The following is a 22,739-nucleotide window of genomic DNA, read 5'->3' as shown; positions in this document are numbered from 1 at the left end:
ATTAAAAGCTTTCTTTTAAAGAACCTGATTGATTTTTCCTTGTTTTAAAATCCAAGGGATTGAGTCTGAACTCACCAGGGATTGGTGGGGGGAAAGGAGGGGGGATGGTTAATTCCTCCTTGTTTTAACATCCAAGGAGTTTGGATTGGTGTGACGCCTCTCAAGGCAATCCAGGGAGGGGAAAGTCTGGGGGGAAAAGAAAGGTGATGGTTAATTTCTCCTTGTTTTAAGACCCAAGGGGTTTGGGTCTGGGTTCCCCAGGGAAGGTTTTGGAGGAACAGAAAGTGTGCCAGACACTAACTTCTGGCTGGTGGCAGCGTACCAGATTTAAGCTAGTAATTAAGCTTAAAAGTGTTCATGCAGGTCCCCACTTTTTGTACCCTAAAGTTCAAAGGGGGAGAAATACCTTGACAAACTCCCATCAGCTGGGGATCCTAGTGCCTTCCAAATATTAACCAGCACATCCTAGCATCACCTTCTGGGGAGGGGGGACTGAAGTCACACGGGAAGGCTGTGGTATGGGAACTGAAGCCAGCTCTCCAATGTCCCAGAGCAGTGCCTGAGCTATAGGGCTTGGTGGGACAGACAATAAATATAATAAACTATAACATGTTTTGCCCAGACTTGTCTGTTCAGAAACAAAGGGGTCAGGTATTTGACTGGTGCAAGTGAGTAGTTCATAGCTTCCCCTGTAATAGCTTTATTTAGGTACTAACATGGTCCCCATCAGTATACAGTAGAACCTCAGAGTGGAGGGAAGGGATCAGTGTTCATGTCACACTCATGGTTAGTACCTGACCCAGGCCAGGGAAGCTAATGATCCAACTGGTGGACCAAAGTTGATGATCAATCATGGTCAGGTGTCTCTTGAGGCATGTTGCACATACTCTGAAAAGACCTCACCCTTATGAACACCTCAGGAATGGAGGTTGTTCATACTTCTGAAATATTTGTAACTGCATGAAATGTTATAGTTGTTCTTTCAAAAGTTTAAAAGTGAATGCTGACTTAATACATCTTTGAAACTTTACTACACATAAGAAACGTGCCGCTTTTAATCCTCTTAATTTAAATGAAACACACACAGAAACAGTTTCCTTACCTTGTGAATTTTTTTAAACTTTCCCTTTATTTTTTAGTAGTTTACATTTAAGACAGTATTATACTGTATTTGCTTTCTTTTATTTTTTTGTCTCTGCTGCTGCCTGATTGCGTACTTCCAAATGTGGTGTGTCGTTGACTTTTCAGTTGAAGTTCCTAACTCTGGTATTCATAACTCTAAGGTTCTGCTCTAGTATCTGAGCGCCACCCACATGTTTACAGATACCAATCTCCTTCTTCCTGCTGGGGAAGAGAAATATCTTCACTAGCTGATCCTGCTTTGAGCAGGGAGTTGGACTAGATGACCTCCTGAGGTCCCTTCCAACCCTGATATTCTATGATTCTAGTTTAGGAGGCAGAGTTGTTTAAGTTTTGTGTGAGAGGCCTGGTTTGCACCTAAAACATAGATTGACCTAACTGGAGCACGGGGACCTCAGAGATGTAGTTAAGCCACCCTAAGCCAAGCATGGGTGTCAGGAAGAATTCTTCTGTCAACCTGGCTTCTGTTTCTTGTGGGGGAGGACTTACTACAGCAACGAAAGTACCCCTACCGTTTGTGTTTATAATACAATGCTGCAGCACTGCAGAGTTTGCTGCCACTGTAGAGCTTGTAATGTACACATACCCTGAGATCTGTGTTGCTTTCCTTGAAAAATGGAGTCTCTATCATACTTTTGTTTTCTAATCCCCATCTCCTGTTTTATGAGCTAAATTGTGCCTTCTTATATACAGATAGTTATTTCAGTGGGGTCAGCATGTGTGTTATTCTCCCTGAAATATTTTCTCCAAATAGATGTGCACACATACTCAAAAAGGTGAAATCCTAGCCCCATTCAATTAATAGCAAAACTCTCATTGGCTGCAGTGGGGTCAAGATTTCAACCTAAATGTGTGTGGTTTTGTTTTTTTAAATAAAGGGCATGGCTACACTGGAGAGTTGCAGCGCTGGTGATGGGGTTACAGTGCTGCAACTCACTCTATGTCCACACTTGCAAAGCACGCCCAGCGCTGCAACTCCCTGGTTGCAGCGCTGGCTGTACACCTGGTCTGCCTGGGGTGTAGCGATTCCAGCGCTGATGATGCAGCGGTGGTCATCAAGTGTGGACACCAAAAGTGCTTTTATTGGTCTCCAGGGTATTAGGAGGTATCCCAGCATACCTTTTCAGCCACTCTGCTCATCGTTTCACACTCCACTGCCCTGGGCTCAGGTGACCCGCCCTTTAAATGCCCCGGGAATTTTAAAAATCCCGTTCCTGTTTGTTCAGCCAGTTGTGGAGTGCAATCAATCAATCAATCAGTGACCATGCCTCCACGCCCCAAACAAGCCCCAGCATGGAACACTTCAAAGCTGCAGGACTTCATCAGTGTTTGGGGTGAGGAAGCTGTGCAGTCACAGCTGCGCTCCAGCCGTAGAAATTATGATACCTATGGGCACATATCAAAGTCCTTGCTGCTAAGGGGCCATGAATGGGACGCGTTGCAGTGCAGAGTAAAAGTAAAGGAGCTGCGCAGTGCCTATTGCAAAGCCCGTGAGGGAAATCGCCGCTCAGGAGCTGCCCCCATGACCTGCCATTTTTACAAGGAGCTGGATGCCATACTTGGGTGTGACCCCACTGCCAATCCGAGGAGCACGATGGAGAGTTCAGAGCAGGGAGAAGTGGGGGAGGGTGTAGAGGAAGCCGAGAGTGAGGCTACTGGGGTGGAGGGAGACACCCCGGAGTCCCAGGAGGCATGCAGCCAGGAGCTCTTCTCAAGCCAGGAGGAGGCTAGCCAGTCGCAGCAGCTGGAACTTGTTGGTGAAGAAGAAGCAGAGGAGCGTGTTCCCGGTAAGCAGATTTTATTTTTAGGATGGAAATGTTTTGTGAGAGGAGGGTGGGGGTTATGGCTGCATGCATGCATGCCTAAATGTGGAATAGCCCATTGATTTGGTCTATCACGTCTCTGTAATCGGCCTCGGTAATCTCTTCAAAAGTTGCAGCCAGAGCGTGGGCAATGTGCTTGCGCAAGTTTATAGAGAGAGCCACCGTGGTCCTTGTCCCGGTCAGGCTAACTCGTCCGTGCCACTGTGCCGCGAGGGGTGGAGGGACCATTGCTGCACACAGGCAAGCTGCATAGGGACCAGGGCGGAATCCACATTGCTGTAGAATACCCTCCCTCTCTTCCCAGGTAACACGCAGCAGTGATATATCTGGCAGTAGAAAATCCTGTTGAAAATGTAGGGATAGTGTTCAGTGCAGGTCCCCAACTATCTGCCCTCTGCTTTCCCCACTGCAGGTCCCCAACTGTCTGCCCTCTGCTTTCCCCACTGCAGGTCCCCAAGTAGCTGCTCTCTGCTTTCCCCAGTGCAGGTCCCCAGGTAGCTGCTCTCTGCTTTCCCCAATGCACAGAAACCCCAGTGAGCCCTCAGGCAGTTCCCCTTCCCAGGTGAAGTCGCAGCAGAAACACTCACCCCATTGCTCGCTATGCCTTCGCTGGCGTGGCCTCTCTGTGCTATGTTTGGTATGTGTAAATGATGCTACAAATAGTCTACAAACTCCTTCACTGTGATAATAAACAATGTAGCCTCTGTATTAAATGTTTCTATTTCTGTTATTTTAAGAGTCCTTGAATACTCCAGCCCTATCGCCGCCTGCGCGAAGACTACAGAACTTGAGGAAAAATCCTAGAAAATCAAAAGAAGATTTGATCAAAGCAGTTATGAATCAGTACACCAGAGACAGTAAGAGGCTGCAGGACTGGAGAGAGAAAATGCCTGAGAGGAGGCAAACACAAAGCAGGAGAAAGGAATTGGCTACCAAGAAAAGCACAAAGCAGCTGATAAGCCTCCTTGCTCGCCAAACGGACTGTATGCAGTCTCTCGTAGCCATGCAGGCAGATCAGTACGGTGGTAACTCCCACCCCTCCCAAAGCTCTCTCCCTTGTTCCCCAGTGTTTGCACAAAACACCTTTCTCCAGCAGCCTGGTTCTTACCACCACCAGCTGCCCCCAACACCTGTACGTTCACCTACCAGCCCTGAGAACTACAGCCCTTACCCTATGCACTCAACCCCCATCACGATGCAGCATATTAATCCTGAAGTGCAGCAGGCATTGAACAGCAATCCAAGCAGGACATATTCAAACCTCTGAATGTACAGTCCACCACCCTACCTCCCTGCCCTTTTATGTACTGTATTTTGAATAAATGATTTCTTGGCTTTTAAAACATTTTTGCAGAAAGTGAGAAATACAGTACCCCAAGGGAAAAACAGGCACTGCAAAGGCACCAAACATTACTGTTGGCTTTCAGCCTCAAATTGCTCCCTTAAGGCATCCCTAATCCTTGAAGCCCTTTGCTGGTCCTCTCTAGTAGCCCTGCTCTCTGGCTGTGCAAATTCAGCATCTAGGCGTCGAACCTCGGAGGTCCATTCCTCACGGAACGTTTCACCCTTCTCTTCACAAATATTATGGAGGGTACAGCACGCGGATATAACAGCGGAGATGCTGCTTTCCCCCAAATCTAGCTTCCCGTAGAGACACCTCCAGCGACCCTTTAAACGGCCAAAAGCACACTCCACAGTCATTCTGCACCGGCTCAGCCTGTAGTTGAACCGGTCCTTGCTCCTGTCAAGCTTCCCTGTATACGGTTTCATAAGCCATGGCATTAAGGGGTAAGCAGGGTCTCCAAGGATCACAATGGGCATTTTGACGTCCCCTACTGTGATCTTGGGGTCTGGGAAAAAAGTCCCGGCCAGCAGCTTCCTGAACAGGGCACTGTTCCGAAAGATGCGTGCATCATGCACCTTTCCAGGCCATCCTGAGTAAATGTCAGTGAAACGCCCACGGTGATCCACAAGTGCTTGGAGAACCACAGAGAAATACCCCTTGCGATTAATATACTCGGATGCCAGGTGGGGTGGTGCCAGAATAGGAATATGCATCCCATCTATCGCCCCTCCACAGTTAGGGAAACCCATTTGTGCAAAGCCATCCACAATGTCCTGCACGTTTCCCAGAGTCACGGTTCTTCTTAGCTGGGTGCGATTAATGGCTGTGCAAACTTGCATCAACACTATTCCAACGGTCGACTTTCCCACTCCAAACTGGTTCGCCACCGATCGGTAGCTGTCTGGAGTTGCCAGCTTCCAGATTGCAATAGCCACTCGCTTCTCCACTGGCAGGGCAGCTCTCAATCTCGTGTCCCTGTGCCGCACGGTAGGGGCGAGCTCAGCACACAGTCCCATGAAAGTGGCTTTTCTCATCCGAAAGTTCTGCAGCCACTGCTCATCATCCCAGGCTTGCAGGACGATGTGATCCCACCACTCAGTGCTCGTTTCCCGAGCCCAAAGGCGGCGTTCCACGGTGCTGAGCACGTCCGTTACTGCCACAAGCAATTTAGTGTCTTGCGCGTCAGGCAAATCAATATCATCGTCTGACTCCTCACTGTCACTTTGGAGCTGAAGGAATAGCTCCACTGCCAAACGTGATGTGCTGGCAACATTCATCAGCAAGGTCCTCAGCAGCTTGGGCTCCATTTGTAAGAGAAATCGCGCTGCAGACTCACAATGGCACCAAACTGCTCGGAATGTGTAGCAAAGCACCACGGGGCGTTGGAACAGGAAGCGGAAAGACTCGCACCCTTCCATCCCCTTCCCATGACCCACAGCGCCAAAATGGGACGAGGTGCTCTGTGGGATAGCTGCCCACAATGCACCACTCCCAACAGCGCTGCAAATGCTGCAAATGTGGCCACACTGCAGCGCTGGTAGCTGTCAGTGTGGCCACACTGCAGCGCTGGCCCTACACAGCTGTACGAACACAGCTGTAACTCCCAGCGCTGCACAAATGTAAGTGTAGCCATACCCAAAGACCATAGTAGGAGCTGGTCTTGAATATCAAAGATCATACAAGTTCTTTTAATTGCTTTTTTCTTTCCTATGTCAATTAAAAAGTTACTGCCTTCCCCTGTCCTGGTTTCTTGCTTGCTGAGAGCCTGCTCCAGCATAGATGCCGACTCTGTCAGTGCTCCAGGGTTGGAGCACCCAAGGGGAAAAATTAGTGGATTCTCTGCACCCACTGGCAGCCAAGCTCCCCTCACCCCCCACCCTCACCTCCTCCTCATCCCCTGAGAGCACTGCATCCCCGCTTCTCCGTCTGCCTCCCAGTGCTGCCCACCCTGCCGCCATCAAACAGCTGTTTGGCAGAATTAGCACGCTTTGGGGGGTTGTAGGCAGGGCTGGGGCAGGGATTTGGGGAAGGAGTTGGAATAGGGGCAGGGAGGGGGCAGTTGGGGCAGAGTCTTTGGGGAACGGGTTGGAATGGGGGCGAGGCAGGGGTGGGGCCTCATGGAAGGGGTGGAGTGGGGGCGGGGCCAGGGACAGAGATGGGGTTGAGCAGCCACGGGATAAAGGGGAAGTCGGCACTTATGTGCTCCAGTATGCTCCATGAAGGTGATACCTCTGTACCTTCTGTTCAGCATTAAAGAAAGGTGTCTGTATCTGCATAGGTGCAGGGAAACCAAGGAAGGGTGCCATCTCTTACTCCCTTTGCTAAGTCGTCTGTGTATTTTTTCTTCTCTGGTTGAAGAAGGCAGCAGTCTATGAAGTGCTAATGTTCTATGCTGGCACTTCTAAGCTGAAAAAATCATTGAGTGGGAGAAAGTGTACAAAGTTAGAAAGTGAGTCAAATTCCACTTATGTACAGGAATAAGACTTAATGGTATCATACGATGGGATTGCAAAGTACTCAATCCGCACAGAGCAGAAGTATTTTTTAGCCTAACTTAAAACTTTGAGGCGTGGCCTTGCGGCAAATGGTTGCAATCCAGAGCAAACTGGTGAAGTTATCTCATTGTCAAAGTGGCCAAAAATCAATCATAGAATCTAAGCTAGTGCAGAACATTGCATGGTTGACTTAGGCCCAAACACCCTTTTGTGCAAGACTCAAGAAGGGAAAAAAAGCCCTAGAACCATTAAACAAGCACAGTAACATACACAGTGGAAACATATTGGTTGAAAGCTGCAGTAAAGAACAGAACTATTAGACATAGATGAACAGGATATGTTGGGAAGAATTAACACAGTTTTTGTAAATGGCAAGCATGCCTTACGAATCTATTAGAATTCTTTGGAGGGGTTAACAAGCATATACACAAGGGTGATCCAGCTGATACTGTCTCCTTGGACTTTCAGAAAGCCTTTGACAAGGTCTTATACCAAAGGCTCTTAAGCAAAGTAAGCAATCATAGGATAGGAGGGAATGTCCTTTCATGGATTATTAACTTGTTAAAAGATAGGAATAGGGCAGGAATAAATGGTCAGTTTTCCACTATGGAGAAAGGTAAACTGCAGGATTCCTCCAGGATCTGTACTGGTCAACATATTCATAAATGATCTGGATAAATGGGTGAACAGTAAGGTGGCAAATATAGCAAATATTTAAATTACTCAGGATAGTAAAGTTACAAAGGGATCTTACTAGACTGGGTGACAAAATGGCAGATGAAATTCAGTATTGATAAATGGAAAGTATGAATATTGCAAAAAATAATCCCAACTATACATCCAGTGTGAGGTGTCATAGTGGATTTTTCTCTGAAAACATCTGCTCAGTGTGCAGTGGCAGTCAAAAAAAAAAAAAAAGCTAACGATGTTAGGAACCATTAGGAAAGGGATAGATAATAAGACAGATAATACCCTTATGCCACTATATAAATCCATAGTATACCCATACCTTGAGTACTGCATGTAGTTTTGGTCACCTCATCTCAGAAAAGATATAGTAGAATTGGAAAAGGTACAGAGAAGGCAATAAGCAACAAAGAGTCCTGTGGCACCTTATAGACTAACAGATGTATTGAAGCATGAGCTTTTGTGGGTGAATACCCACTTCATAAACTTTCCACTACATTCATCTGACGAAGTGGGTATTCACCCATGAAAGCTCATGCTCCAATACGTCTGTTAGTCTATAAGGTGCCACAGGACTCTTGGTCACTTTTTACAGATTCAGACTAACATGGCTACCCCTCTGATACAGAGAAGGCAATGAAAATCATTAGGGACATAGAACAGCTTCCAAATGAGGAGAGAGATTAAGATGACTGGGTCTCTTCAGTTTAGAAAAAGGGATGATTAAGGGGTGATATAGGAAGACTATAAAATCAGGAATGGTGTGGAGAGAATGAATAGGGAATTATTACATATCCCTTCACATACCACAAGAACCAGGGGTCACCCAATGAAATTAATAGGCAGCAGGTTTAAAGACAAACATAAACCATTCACACAATTCCTGTCAACGTGTGGAACTCATTGCCATGGGATGTTGTGAAGGCCAAAAGTATAACTGGGATTAAAAAGAAGTAGATAAGTTTATGGGGGATAGGTCCATTAATGGCTATTAACAAAGATGGGCAGGGATACAGCCCCATGCTCTGTATGTCCCTAAACTTCTGACTGCCAGAAGCTGAGACGGGAACACAGTGGATGGATTACTTGATAATTGCCCTGTTATGTTCATTTCTTCTGTAGCAGTTTTCACTGGCCACTGTAACAAGACAGGCTATTGGAGTAGATGGACCATTGGTCTGACCCAATATGTCCATTCCTATGTTCTTATATGAATTGTTATTTTAAAACATGAACAAATGCAATAAGTGTTAAATAAATGTCAGCTAGTGAGAAGAAAATGTGATATATACTGAAAATGACATTCATAGTTATACATTTTGAAATATTAACATTTGTATATTTCCAAATGTATGGTTATGAATGTCATTTTCAGAAATAAAACAATTCACAGAAATGAAACTGTTCCTATCTCTATGTAAATCATATTTTACATGATTTAATTTGATTAAATAATTTTAACTGCTAATGTAATGAACATACATAAACAATATATTTTTACAATATATTTTTCCTCTCTGTGTATATATCCCTGCTCTAATATTAATATTGTTTCTGAACTGTGCTTCAGATCCCTACATTTCTCTGTAATTTATCACTTTGCTTGGTTACATTTGTGATATTTTAAACACTTAATTTCTGTCAGTCTATAGGAATGATTCTGCTTGAATTGCTCCTAACCAAATATTTCTGACATTCAGCCTATCTTGGGTCCTTAGATTTTTTTTTTTTAGTGCAGTAGGAGGATTTAGTCCTTGTTTTTTGGCACTGTTACTCACTCCTGACAGCAGTCATTAGTCAGAACTTGATAATAGGTTGGATAAGACAGGCAGACAGAGCATAGAGAAGTTATCTCTAGAAACTAAAGCACTTTTATGAAGATCACAAACTCAATCCACTGTACCTGTGATTTTATTCTATGTATAGTGTAGGATCTGAAAAAGTATATTTGACAATGATTCCCCTACAGCATCTATCAGATTCCAAGGGGATTCTTGAGAAGTCTGCATTACACTAATACTACTACTTTGCACTTGTATAGTAATATTTAGTCAGTGGTGAATCACCAAAAAGGTCAGTTATTTCCACTTCATTCAGACTTTTAGATGGGTTTGAAACTTGATATAAATTAGAGTTCATTTGAGGAGCAACTGGCAATACAGTCTGAACAAATTTGAACTTATTTATTAAAAGCAATTGAATCCAGATAAACAGATTAACCCATTTCAGTTTTTTCCTCCTCTTCAGAGGAAACTAAACAATTTGAGATATTTTATGTGTTTTAATCTCTTGCCCTCTGGGCATACTCTACTGAAGGTCTCTTGGGTAAGATAACAGAATGTTTGAAGAGCTCCTATGGGAATAGGGGAAAAATATCTCCTAGCTGTGCACAGGATTTATGGTTAATAACGTGGTGTCACACTATGATATAAAACTTCATGGAAACAGAAGACTATAAGGTTTGGAGTGTATTGAAAGGGGTATCTTTATAGTTGTGCCATAGTGTTACTGCTATGTTGGTACTAAATTAAGTTTAATTGGAATAATATTTAGCTTAAATATTTAGCTTAAATATAAGCTTCTAAATCCATATTACACAGGTAAAGTAGCTGCCTGATTTTCAAAATTTCCGTGCACCCAACAGGTCAGTCAGGGCTATAATAAATATGCCTTGAATTTGGGAGCCTAATTTTTGGGTCCAATTTTTTAAAATCTTGTAATTTAACACCATTTTATGGATATCTCTCCCAGGGTTGTCCCTAGTCATTTGAATGCCCTACACAGCCCCCCTCCCTCAGAGGCTGTGTGGGGCCCCAGGCCTCCCCCCACTAGGGAGTGGGAGGAAGGAGCTGTGGGGGGCCACTTTTGGGGGCCCCACAGGCCCAGAGTGGCCCAAGGGATTAGCGGGGGGCCGGGAGCAGCCCGCTCCGCTTCTCTCGCCCCTGGCCCAGCCATGTCACTCGGGGGAGGGGGCTTGGGGGAAGAGATTCTCCCCCCACCGGCAATAAGCGGAGCAGCCTGGCCCCAGCCCCTTCTACTCTTCCAGCTCCCAGCCACGACGCTCCGCTTCTCGCCACAGGTGAGAGCTCGGGGCACTCCTTTCCCCAACCTGAGCGACATGGCTGGGGTCAGGGCAAGGGAAGCGGAGTGGGCTGGGGCTGCATCTCTCCGCTTCCCGCTGCCGGTGAGTGCAGGGGGGCGATCCTTTCCCCGCACTCACCAGTGGCGGGAAGCAAGGTACTAACAAACTTCAACAGGACTTTATTTTTAAACTGGAAACTTCTCTACAAAGCTGCTGCTGCACCCTCTGTAACTCTCACTCTGCCTTCTTAACTCCTCCCCACTCCTTCCTGTTTCCTATCCTTTCAGACTCCCAACAGCCAGTGCTTCCAGTTCTAATAATTTCAAGCAACATCTAAACACCACATGTGGCTGGGAGCTGGCAGAGTAAAGTGGGCTGGGGCCGGATTGCTCCGCTTCCTGCTGCTACCTGTGAGTGCGGGGGCGCTGAGGGAAAGAGATGGGATGAGGGTGGGCCAGGGGCAGAGCAGGGGGAAAGGGTAAGAGGCAGGGCAGAGGAAGTTGTATGGGCCCCCACATCCCCCTAGGAACTGCCCTGCCCCTTGCAAGTGGGGCCAGCTGAGGGATAGGGCTGGTCACCAGGGCTGGTGCTGCTGTTTGCAGCACGCAGCTGAGTAGAGCACCATGAAATTTGGGGCAATTTGGTACCCAAATTTCATGGTGTGCTACGCAGCTACGTATGCTGCGTATGCCTAAGGACGGCTCTGATATGTGTTTTGCCCAGAGATAAAGGTATGGTCCCTGTATTCCAATTTTTCCTGACCACTTGGAAGCCTGTCAGTATTAATTCTTTCCTTACCTCAGAGGCAAATTGAAAAGTATACTGGCTGTAGCAGCCATGCAGTTAAAATTCTAATTGCTTTGAATGAATGACATCTTAGTAAAACAAGGCTGTTTTTGAGAAAGTGAGTTTTTGTAGTCTGAACCTAATATGGCTTTTATCAGGGACTTAAATATATGGATTGTGTTATTTGTTAAGTTGCTTCCTTAGGCTGAAAGTCTGGTTTTATTTAGATAGGACTCCTGCTACTGCAATTTGTTTCCCCCACCCACCAATTTACACTTGCTTTAAGATAGAATTCTATACAACTGACTTGGCATTCAGTGGGTGTGCATAACAAGTATAACCTACATGCTGAAGTGAGGGTGGCAGCAGGAAAAACAACTAGCACAAAGGTGTAAAATGAAAATGAAGCCTTCCTCTGCTTCTTATGCCCATACTATTCCGAAGGTTTTATTCACCCATCGTATAAGTCACTCCCACTAACTTCAAGGCTGAATATGGTCTCAGCAGCATGCAGTAACTCCCACTCACTGCACTAAACTATTCAGTGCAAAAGTTGGTGCAAAGTACACTCCATTGCCTCTTATAACAAGCTTACATCTAATATGTAAATTTAGGTGTAGTTTACATCACTGCTGAATTTGGCTCAGTAACTTCTACAGAAATAACCAGCTAAAATTCTATATAACATGCTGAAAATATACTTGGAAAATGAATCAAGTTCATCCATGGTGTAAACTTCCATTGTCAACGCCAGTGGCTTCATTTTGGCCCAATGAGTTTTATCGCGCATGATTGGTTTGCAGTTGCCATTGTCAGATTTTGCAGTACCTTAGCTGCCAATCACTGCATCTGAAGAGAAAACAAAAGTCAGAATATTGTAAGAATTTTGATTACAAGCACATTTTAGACATTTCCTGTGCTTATACAAAATGCCATGGCAACAAGAACAAAGGATCCCATAATTGAGCCCTCCTTGTCATTTTGTGCAGGAACAAAATAACCACTTTGACAAATACTGTATAAAGTTACATGGTCAGTACTAGTTGCTGGTCTATTCTTTTAAATGCTGTCTACTTAAGATATGATAGACAGTAATACAAGTAATTGCTTGACCATATATACCATGTACTTGGCATAAAGTAATTTATTTCTGCCTGTCTTAGTATACACACAATATATCAGTGAACTGTAGGAACAGAGCAGATAAGTTCTTAGGTGAATCTGTTAACCTGTTAATCTGTTAACCCCCATTGGGGGCCTCTGCTGAACCTCACTTTGGATGTAAAATGTGGTGCAGTCTTTGAAGTTCTGATTTTCTATTGGACTATCTATATTCCAAAGGGGACATCAGGTAACATTAGAGGTATCAAGTGTCAGAGGGGTAGCTGTGTTAGTCTGGATCTGTAAAAAGCAACAGAGAGTACTGTGGCACCTTTAAGACTAACAGATGTATTGGAGCATAAGCTTTCTTGGGTGAATACCCACTTCATCAGATGCATGACATTAGAGGTATGTTTTGCATACCATCACAAAGGTAATTTGGCATGATAAGGGATCACAGTGAACTATAATACTTCAGATTTATAAAGACATTAAAAATAATAATAAAAAACCCACTTCACAATTATCTACCTCCACCGTTGAAATGTGGCCACCTCTGGGTCACATCACACTGTGCAGAGGAGAAAGTAACAACCCACAATTCCTATGAGAAAGAAATTCTTAGTGATAAATTCAACAAATTAGACGAGAGAACAGTATTTACTCTGGTCTATTCCCCTTCTACTTTATACAAATACACCATACATTTAAACGAAGATCTCTTCTATGATCCCATGTTACAATCAGAATTGGATTAGATTTTATTGATTTGAATCATAGAATATCAGGGTTGGAAGGTGTCATAAACAGATAGCTAAGGGTTAATGTCTCTTTCACCTGAAGCACCTGACCAGAGGACCAATCAGGAAACCGGATTTTTTTCAACTCTGGGTGGAGGGAAGTTTGTGTCTGAGTCTTTTGTCTGTCTGCCTGCTTTCTCTGAGCTTTGGAGAAGTAGTTTCTGTTTTCTAATCTTCTGTTTCTAAGTGTAAGGACAAAGAGATCAGATAGTAAGTTATATGGTTTCTTCTCTTTGATATTTGCATGAATATAAGTGCTGGAGTGCTTTGATTTGTATTCTTTTTGAATAAGGCTGTTTATTCAATATTCTTTTAAGCAATTAACCCTGTATTTTGTCACCTTAATACAGAGAGACCATTTGTATGTATTTTTCTTTCTTTTTTATATAAAGCTTTCTTTTAAGACCTGTTGGAGTTTTCTTTTCTGGGAAATTTCAGGGAAATTGAGTCTGTACTCACCAGGGAATTGGTGGGAGGAAGAAATCAGGGGGAGATCTGTGTGTGTTGGATTTGCTAGCCTGATTTTGCATTCCCTCTGGGTGAAGAGGAAAGTGCTTTGGTTTCCAGGACTGGGAACGGAGAGGGGGAGTCACTCTGTTTGGATTCACAGAGCTTGTGTCTGTGTATCTCTCCAGGAGCACCTGGAGGGGGGAAGGGAAAAAGGATTATTTCCCTTTGTTGTGAGACTCAAGGGATTTGGGTCTTGGGGTCCCCAGGAAAGGTTTTTCAGGGGGGACCAGAGTGCCCCAAAACACTCTAATTTTTTGGGTGGTGGCAGCAAGTACCAGGTCCAAGCTGGTAACTAAGCTTGGAGGTTTTCATGCTAACCCCCATATTTTGGACGCTAAGGTCCAAATCTGGGACTAAAGTTATGACATGGTGTGCAGTGGTGGGATAGAATCCAGAAGCCAATAGGAATATTATATTTTTCTTTTCTCTGCTAGGGACTTTTTAGCAGAGAGGGTTTGGTTTTCAAAGAAACCAGAGAGAATTTTTTTTCTGCTCTCTCTGGCGGTTTGTGGCTTGCATATTAAGCAAGAAGCCATTAAGGAGCTGTTACAGGTCTTTTGTCATGCAATAGCACTCCCATTGAGAGTCATTACCAGCACTATATACATGCAAATAAAGTGGTTTTTCAGGTTTACTTAACATTGAAGATTAGCTAAAGGCACTGTTGCTAGGCAGACTCTAGGAGGCAACAGAGCCTGCAGTGCAGAAGATAAACACCGGAGGGCACCCCAACCCAAGAAAACAGGAACCATGACTTCTAAGGCAAAAATTGAGGCCGAAGTACAAATCAAAGAAGCTGAACACAGGCGACAACTGGAAATAAAACAAAAACAGATGGAGATGAAAGAAAGAGAAGAACAAATCAAACAGGCAGCACACAAAAGAAAACTAGAAGAAGAAGAGCTGGCCCACAGAAGGAAGCAAGAAGAAGAAGAGGCGGCCCACCGCCGAGACATGGAAAAACAACAAAAAGAGAATGAAGAGAAGGAAAAACAGAGAAAACATGAACTGCACTTGGCGCAATCTGGGCTGCATGTGCCAGCCAACCCTAACAACCCGGCGCCAATTATTGCTCCACAGCACAGGAAATCTCCCACCTACAAGGCAGGTGATGACACCGAGGCCTTCTTGGAAAATTTTGAAAGAGCCTGTCTTGGGTACAGCATCCCTGAAGACCAGTACATGGTAGAATTGAGGTCACAGCTCAGTGGACCTTTAGCAGAGGTGGCAGCTGAAATGCCTAAGCAGCAAATGAATGACTATAAACTTTTTCAAACCAAGGCCAGATACAGAATGGGGATAACCCCAGATCATGCCCGTCGGCGCTTCAGAACCCAAAAGTGGAAACCAGATGTGTCATTTCCCAAACACGCCTACTACGTTGCAAAAAATTATGAGGCCTGGATATCAGGACACAATGTTAAAACCTTGGAAGAACTGCACCTCCTCATACAAATGGAGCAGTTCTTGGATGGTGTTCCTGAAGACATCACACGGTACATACAAGATGGAAAACCCAAAGATCTCGCTGAGGCGGGGGAGATTGGAGCCAAATGGATGGAAGTGGCAGAAAGCAAGAAAGCTACTGTCAAGGGGAACGATTACCCCAGGGGGCACACCGACCATAAACCTTACAACCGAGGACAGCCAAAGACCCCACATACAACCCAAGTAAAGCCACAGACGCCCTATTCGTCCACCTCACCAGTCTCCAGTAACTCACCTCAGCCCAGTGACCCATCAGATGGAAGATGCTTTAAGTGTAATGAACTGGGACATATCAAGGCCAACTGTCCAAAGAACACCATGCGAGTGCAATTCATTACACCACCATCACACCAAAGATCCCCAGGCCCAGATGCCTCTCAAATACCCTTGGAGCAAAGGGAAAATTTGAGAGTGGGCGTAAAGAAGGTTACTGCGTGGAGAGACACTGGGGCACAAGTGTCAGCTATCCACCAATCCTTCGTTGACCCCAAATTCATCAACCTAAAGGCCAAAGTTACAATTTACCCCTTCATGTCACAAGCTGTAGACTTGCCTACAGCTCAACTGCCTGTCCAGTACAAAGGCTGGTCAGGAATGTGGACTTTTGCAGTCTATGACAATTATCCTATCCCTATGCTACTGGGGGAAGACTTGGCCAACCAGGTGAGGTGGGCCAAGAGAGTGGGAATGGTTACACGAAGCCAAACCAGGCAAGCTTCCAGACCCATTCCTGTTCCTGAGCCGTCCACAGAGGCCCCGTCTGTGTTACCAGAGACCCAGACAGAGGTAGTGGATCCAGATTCCATGCCAACCACTGAAACAGCCACAGCACCTCCAGTCCCAGGCCCAGAACTGGAACAGCAACCAGCACCAGCAAGTGCAACCACATCTTCAAACTCAAAGCCAGAGGGCGCCAGCGAGCCAAAACTGGCAGAAGCAACAGACAGCCATACCCAAAAGGCTCAGCCAGAGCCTGAAATAACCTCAGGTGCACCAGCGGAGAGCGGTTCACCAGCAACGGAAACAACTCCATCACCTACATTGCTTCCAGAGGGACCAAGCCCAAGTCCACAGTCTGAGGAAGAACTGGTGACCCCAGCCTCAAGGGAACAGTTCCAGACTGAGCAGGAAGCAGATGACAGCCTTCAGAAAGCTTGGGCGGCGGCACGGAGCACCCCACCGCCTCTCAGCTCTTCTAATCGATCCCGGTTTGTTATAGACCATGGACTTTTATACAAGTAAATTCTTTCTGGTGGACACCGGGAAGAATGGCAGCCGCAAAAACAGTTGGTGGTTCCAACTAAGTACCGGGGGAGGCTCTTAAGCTTAGCCCATGATCATCCCAGTGGCCATGCTGGGGTGAACAGAACCAAGGACCGGTTGGGGAAGTCCTTCCACTGGGAGGGGATGGGCAAGGACGTTGCCAAGTATGTCCGGTCTTGTGAGGTATGCCAAAGAGTGGGAAAGCCTCAAGACCAGGTCAAGGCCCCTCTCCAGCCACTCCCCATAATTGAGGTCCCATTTCAGCGAGTAGCTGTGGATATTCTGGGTCCTTTCCCAAAAAAGACACCCAGAGGAAAGCAGTACGTACTGACTTTAGTGGACTTTGCTACCCGATGGCCAGAAGCAGTCGCTCTAGGCAACACCAGGGCTAACACTGTGTGCCTGGCCCTAACAGACATCTTTGCCAGGGTAGGTTGGCCCTCCGACATGCTTACAGATTCAGGGTCTAATTTCCTGGCAGGGACCATGGAAAAACTGGGGGAAACTCATGGGGTGAATCACTTGGTTGCCACCCCGTACCACCATCAAACCAATGGCCTGGTGGAAAGGTTCAATGGAACTTTGGGGGCCATGATACGAAAATTCATCAACGAATTCTCCAATAATTGGGACCTAGTGTTGCAGCAGTTGCTGTTTGCCTACAGGGCTGTACCACATCCCAGTTTAGGGTTTTCACCATTTGAACTTGTGTATGGTCACGAGGTTAAGGGGCCATTACAGTTGGTGAAGCAGCAATGGGAGGGGTTTACGCCTTCTCCAGGAACTAACATTCTGGACTTTGTAAGCAACCTACAAAGCACCCTCCGACACTCTTTAGCCCTTGCTAGAGAGAACCTAAAGAATGCTCAGGAAGAGCGAAAGGCCTGGTATGACAGACATGCCAGAGATCGGTCCTTCAAGGTAGGAGACCAGGTTATGGTCTTGAAGGCGCAACAGGCCCATAAGATGGAAGCATCATGGGAAGGGCCATTCACGGTCCAAGAGCACCTGGGAACTGTGAATTACCTCATAGCATTTCCCAATTCCTCACTAAAACCTAGAGTTTACCATGTTAATTCTCTCAAGCCTTTCTATTCCAGAGACTTACAGGTTTGTCAGTTTACAGTCCAGGGAGATGATGCTGAGTGGCCTGACGGTGTCTACTACGACGGGAAAAAAGACGGTGGCGTGGAAGAGGTGAACCTCTCAACCACCCTGGAACGTCTGCAGCGGCAACAAATCAAGGAGCTGTGCACTAGCTTCGCCCCATTGTTCTCAGCCACCCCAGGACGGACTGAACGGGCATACCACTCCATTGACACAGGTAATGCTCACCCAATCAGAACCCCACGCTACCGGGTGTCTCCTCATGCCCAAGCTGCTATAGAACGGGAGATCCAGAACATGCTACAGATGGGTATAATCCACTCATCTACCAGTGCATGGGCATCTCCAGTGGTTCTGGTACCCAAACCAGATGGGGAAATACGCTTTTGCGTGGACTGCCGTAAGCTAAATGCGGTAACTCGTCCGGACAACTATCCAATGCCACGCACCGATGAGCTATTGGAGAAGTTGGGACGGGCCCAGTTCATCTCTACAATAGACTTAACCAAGGGGTACTGGCAAGTACCAGTAGATGAACCTGCCAAGGAGAGGTCAGCATTCGTCACCCATGCGGGGGTGTATGAATTCAATGTCCTTCCTTTCGGCCTTCAAAATGCACCCGCCACCTTCCAGAGGCTGGTAGATGGTCTACTAGCTGGACTGGGAGAATTTGCAGTTGCCTACCTCGATGATGTGGCCATTTTTTCAGACTCCTGGCCCGAACACCTACTACACCTGGAAAAGGTTTTTGAGCGCATCAGGCAGGCTGGACTAACTGTTAAGGCCAAAAAGTGTCAAATAGGCCAAAACAGAGTGACTTACCTGGGGCACCAGGTGGGTCGAGGAACCATAAACCCCCTACAGGCCAAGGTGGATGCTATCCAACAGTGGCCTGTCCCACGGTCCAAGAAGCAAGTCCAATCCTTCTTAGGCTTGGCCGGATACTACAGGCGATTTGTACCACACTACAGCCAAATCGCTGCCCCATTGACCGACCTGACCAAAAAGACCCAGCCAAATGCAGTTAAGTGGACTGATGAGTGTCAAAAGGCCTTTACCCAGCTTAAGGCAACGCTCATGTCTGACCCTGTAGTCAGGGCCCCGGACTTTGACAAGCCATTCCTAGTAACCACGGATGCATCTGAGCGTGGTATAGGAGCAGTGCTCATGCAGGAAGCAACAGATCACAACTTCCATCCTGTCGTGTTTCTCAGCAAGAAACTGTCTGAGAGGGAAAGTCACTGGTCAGTCAGTGAAAAGGAATGCTATGCCATTGTGTACGCCCTGGAAAAGCTACGCCCATATGTTTGGGGATGGCGGTTCCAACTACAAACTGACCATGCTGCACTAAAGTGGCTTCCTACTGCCAAGGGGAACAACAAGAAACTTCTTCGTTGGAGTTTAGCTCTCCAAGATTTTGATTTTGAAATTCAACACATCACAGGAGCTTCTAACAAAGTTGCTGATGCTCTCTCCCGTGAGAGTTTCCCAGAATTCAGTAGTTAAAAAGTGTTCTTAAAATGTAAAAGTCTGTTAGTTATATACTTAGTAGTATATGTAAAGGTGCATGTGTTGTAGTAATCTGTTGATTTTAAAGTTCTAGAAGGAAATCGCCGCCAGTGAGCTTCCCCACTGTCTGCAATTTGGGGGGCGTGTCATAAACAGATAGCTAAGGGTTAATGTCTCTTTCACCTGAAGCACCTGACCAGAGGACCAATCAGGAAACCGGATTTTTTTCAACTCTGGGTGGAGGGAAGTTTGTGTCTGAGTCTTTTGTCTGTCTGCCTGCTTTCTCTGAGCTTTGGAGAAGTAGTTTCTGTTTTCTAATCTTCTGTTTCTAAGTGTAAGGACAAAGAGATCAGATAGTAAGTTATATGGTTTCTTTTCTTTGGTATTTGCATGAATATAAGTGCTGGAGTGCTTTGATTTGTATTCTTTTTGAATAAGGCTGTTTATACAATATTCTTTTAAGCAATTAACCCTGTATTTTGTCACCTTAATACAGAGAGACCATTTGTATGTATTTTTCTTTCTTTTTTATATAAAGCTTTCTTTTAAGACCTGTTGGAGTTTTCTTTTCTGGGAAATTTCAGGGAAATTGAGTCTGTACTCACCAGGGAATTGGTGGGAGGAAGAAATCAGGGGGAGATCTGTGTGTGTTGGATTTGCTAGCCTGGATTTGCATTCCCTCTGGGTGAAGAGGAAAGTGCTTTTGTTTCCAGGACTGGGAACGGAGAGGGGGAGTCACTCTGTTTGGATTCACAGAGCTTGTGTCTGTGTATCTCTCCAGGAGCACCTGGAGGGGGGAAAGGAAAAAGGATTATTTCCCTTTGTTGTGAGACTCAAGGGATTTGGGTCTTGGGGTCCCCAGGGAAGGTTTTTCAGGGGGGACCAGAGTGCCCCAAAACACTCTAATTTTTTGGGTGGTGGCAGCAAGTACCAGGTCCAAGCTGGTAACTAAGCTTGGAGGTTTTCATGCTAACCCCCATATTTTGGACGCTAAGGTCCAAATCTGGGACTAAAGTTATGACACATACATTTAAACGAAGATCTCTTCTATGATCCCATGTTGCAATCAGACATGGATTAGATTTTATTGATTTGAATCATAGAATATCAGGGTTGGAAGGGACCTCAGGAGGTCATCTAGTCCAACCCCCTGCTCAAAGCAGGACCAAATCCCAACTAAATCATCCCAGCCAAGGCTTTGTCAAGCCTGACCTTAAAAAGCCTCTAAGGAAGGAGATTCCACCACTTCCCTAGGTAACTCATTCCAGTGCTTCAGCACCCTCCTAGTGGAAAAGTTTTTCCTAATATCTAACCTAAACCTCCTCCACGGCAACTTGAGACCATTACTCCTTGTTCTGTCATCTGCTACCACTGAAAACAGTCTAGGTCCATTCTATTTGGAACCCCCTTTCAGGTAGTTGAAAGCAGTTATCAAATCCCTCTTCATTCTTCTCTTCTACAGACTAAACAATCCCAGTTCCCTCAGCCTCTCCTCATAAGGCATGTGCTCCAGCCCCTAATCATTTTTGTTGCCCTCCTCTGGACTCTTTCCATTTTTTCCACATCCTTCTTGTAGTGTGGGGCCCAAAACTGGACGTAGTACTCCAGATGAGGCCTCACCAATGTCGAATAGAGGGGAATAATCATGTCCCAAGATCTGCTGGCAATGCCCCTACTTATACAGCCCCAAATGCTGTTAGCCTTCTTGGCAACAAGGGCACACTGTCGACTCATATGCAACTTCTTGTCCACTGTAACCCCTAGGTCCTTTTCTGCAGAACAGCTACCTAGCTATTAGGTTCCTAGTCTGTAGCAGTGTATGGGATTCTTCTGTCCAAAGTGCAGGACTCTGCACTTGTCCTTGTTAAACCTCATCAGGTTTCTTTTGGCCCAATCCTCTAATTTATCCAGATCCCTCTGTATCCTATCCCTACCCTCCAGCGTATCTACAACTCCTACCAGTTTAGTGTCATCTGCAAACTTGCTGAAAGTGCAGTGCATGCCATCCTCCACATCATTAATGAAGATATTGAACAAAACCGGCCCCAGGACCAACCCTTCGGGCACTTTGCTTGATACCAGCTACCAACTAGACATGGAGCCATTGATCACTACCCATTGAGCCCGATGATCTAGCCAGCTTTCTATTCACCTACAGTCCATTCATCCAGCCCATACCTCTTTAACTTGCTGGCAAGAATACTGTGGGAGACCATATCAAAAGCTTTGCTAAAGTCAAGGAATAACACATCCACTGCTTTCCCCTCATCCACAGAGCCAGTTATCTCCTCATAGAAGGCAGTTAGGTTAGTCAGGCATGACTTGCCCTTGGTGAATCCATGCTGACTTTTTCTGATCACTTTCCTCTCCTCTAAGTGTTTCAGAATTGATTCCTTGAGGACCTGTTCCATGATTTTTCCAGGGACTGAGGTGAGGCTGACTGGCCTGTAGTTCCCCAGATCTTCCTTCTTCCCTTTTTTAAAGATGGGCACTACATTAGGCTTTTTCCAGTCATCCAGGACCTCCCCTGGTCTCCATGATTTTTCAAAGATAATGGCCAATGGCTCTGCAATCACATCTGCCAACTCCTTTAGCACCCTCGGATGCAGTGCAACCAGCCCCATGCACTTGTGCTCATCCAGTTTTTCTAAATAGTCCCGAACCACTTCTTTCTCCACAGAGGGTTGGTCACCTCCTTCCCATGCTGTGCTGCCCAGTGCAGTAGTCTGGGAGCTGAGTTTGTTTGTGAAGACAGAGGCAAAAAAAAGCATTGAGTGCATTAGCTTTTTCCACATCCTCTGTCACTAGGTTGCCTCCCTCATTCAGTAAGGGGACCACACTTTCCTTGACTTTCTTCTTGTTGCTAACATACCTGAAGAAACCCTTTTGTTACTCTTAACATCTCTTGCTAGCTGCAACTCCAAGTGTGATTTAGCCTTCCTGATTTCACTCCTGCATGCCTGAGCAATATTTTTATACTCCTCCCTGGTCATTTGTCCAATCTTCCACTTCTTGTAAGCTTCTTTTTTGCGTTTAAGGTCAGCAAGGATTTCACTGTTAAGCCAAGCTGGTCTTCTGCCGTATTTACTATTCTTTCTACACATTGGGATGGTTTTTTTCCTGCAACCTCAATAAGGATTCTTTAAAATACAGCCAGCTCTCCTGGACTCCTTTCCCCCTCATGTTATTCTCTCAGTTGCACATGTTTTTCCTTGATGCAAACCCATCCCCTTTGTTGATTTTAATTGCCTGTAAGCCAAGTCACCCCTCCCTCCATCAGAGCAATGGCAGACAATCGTTTCACACCTTTTTTCAGTGCAGACACCATAGCATGGCAAGCATGGAGCCTGCTCAAATCACCGCCGCAATTATGAGCACTGTAAACACCATGTGCATTATCCTGTAGTATATGCAGAACCAGAACCTGCAAAAGCAAAACCAGGCAAGGTGGTGATGGCAGCGTGGTAATGAGAGTGATGAGGACATGGGCACAGACTGCTCTCAAAGTACGGGCCCCAGCAATGTGGACATCATAGTGTTAATGGGGCAGGTTCATGCTGTAGAATAAAGATTCTGGGCCCAGGAAACAAGCACAGACTGGTG

Source organism: Gopherus flavomarginatus, chromosome 3 (assembly GCF_025201925.1).
Source record: "Gopherus flavomarginatus isolate rGopFla2 chromosome 3, rGopFla2.mat.asm, whole genome shotgun sequence".
Lineage (NCBI taxonomy): Eukaryota > Metazoa > Chordata > Testudines > Testudinidae > Gopherus > Gopherus flavomarginatus.
Note: the sequence above shows the minus strand (reverse complement) of the source record.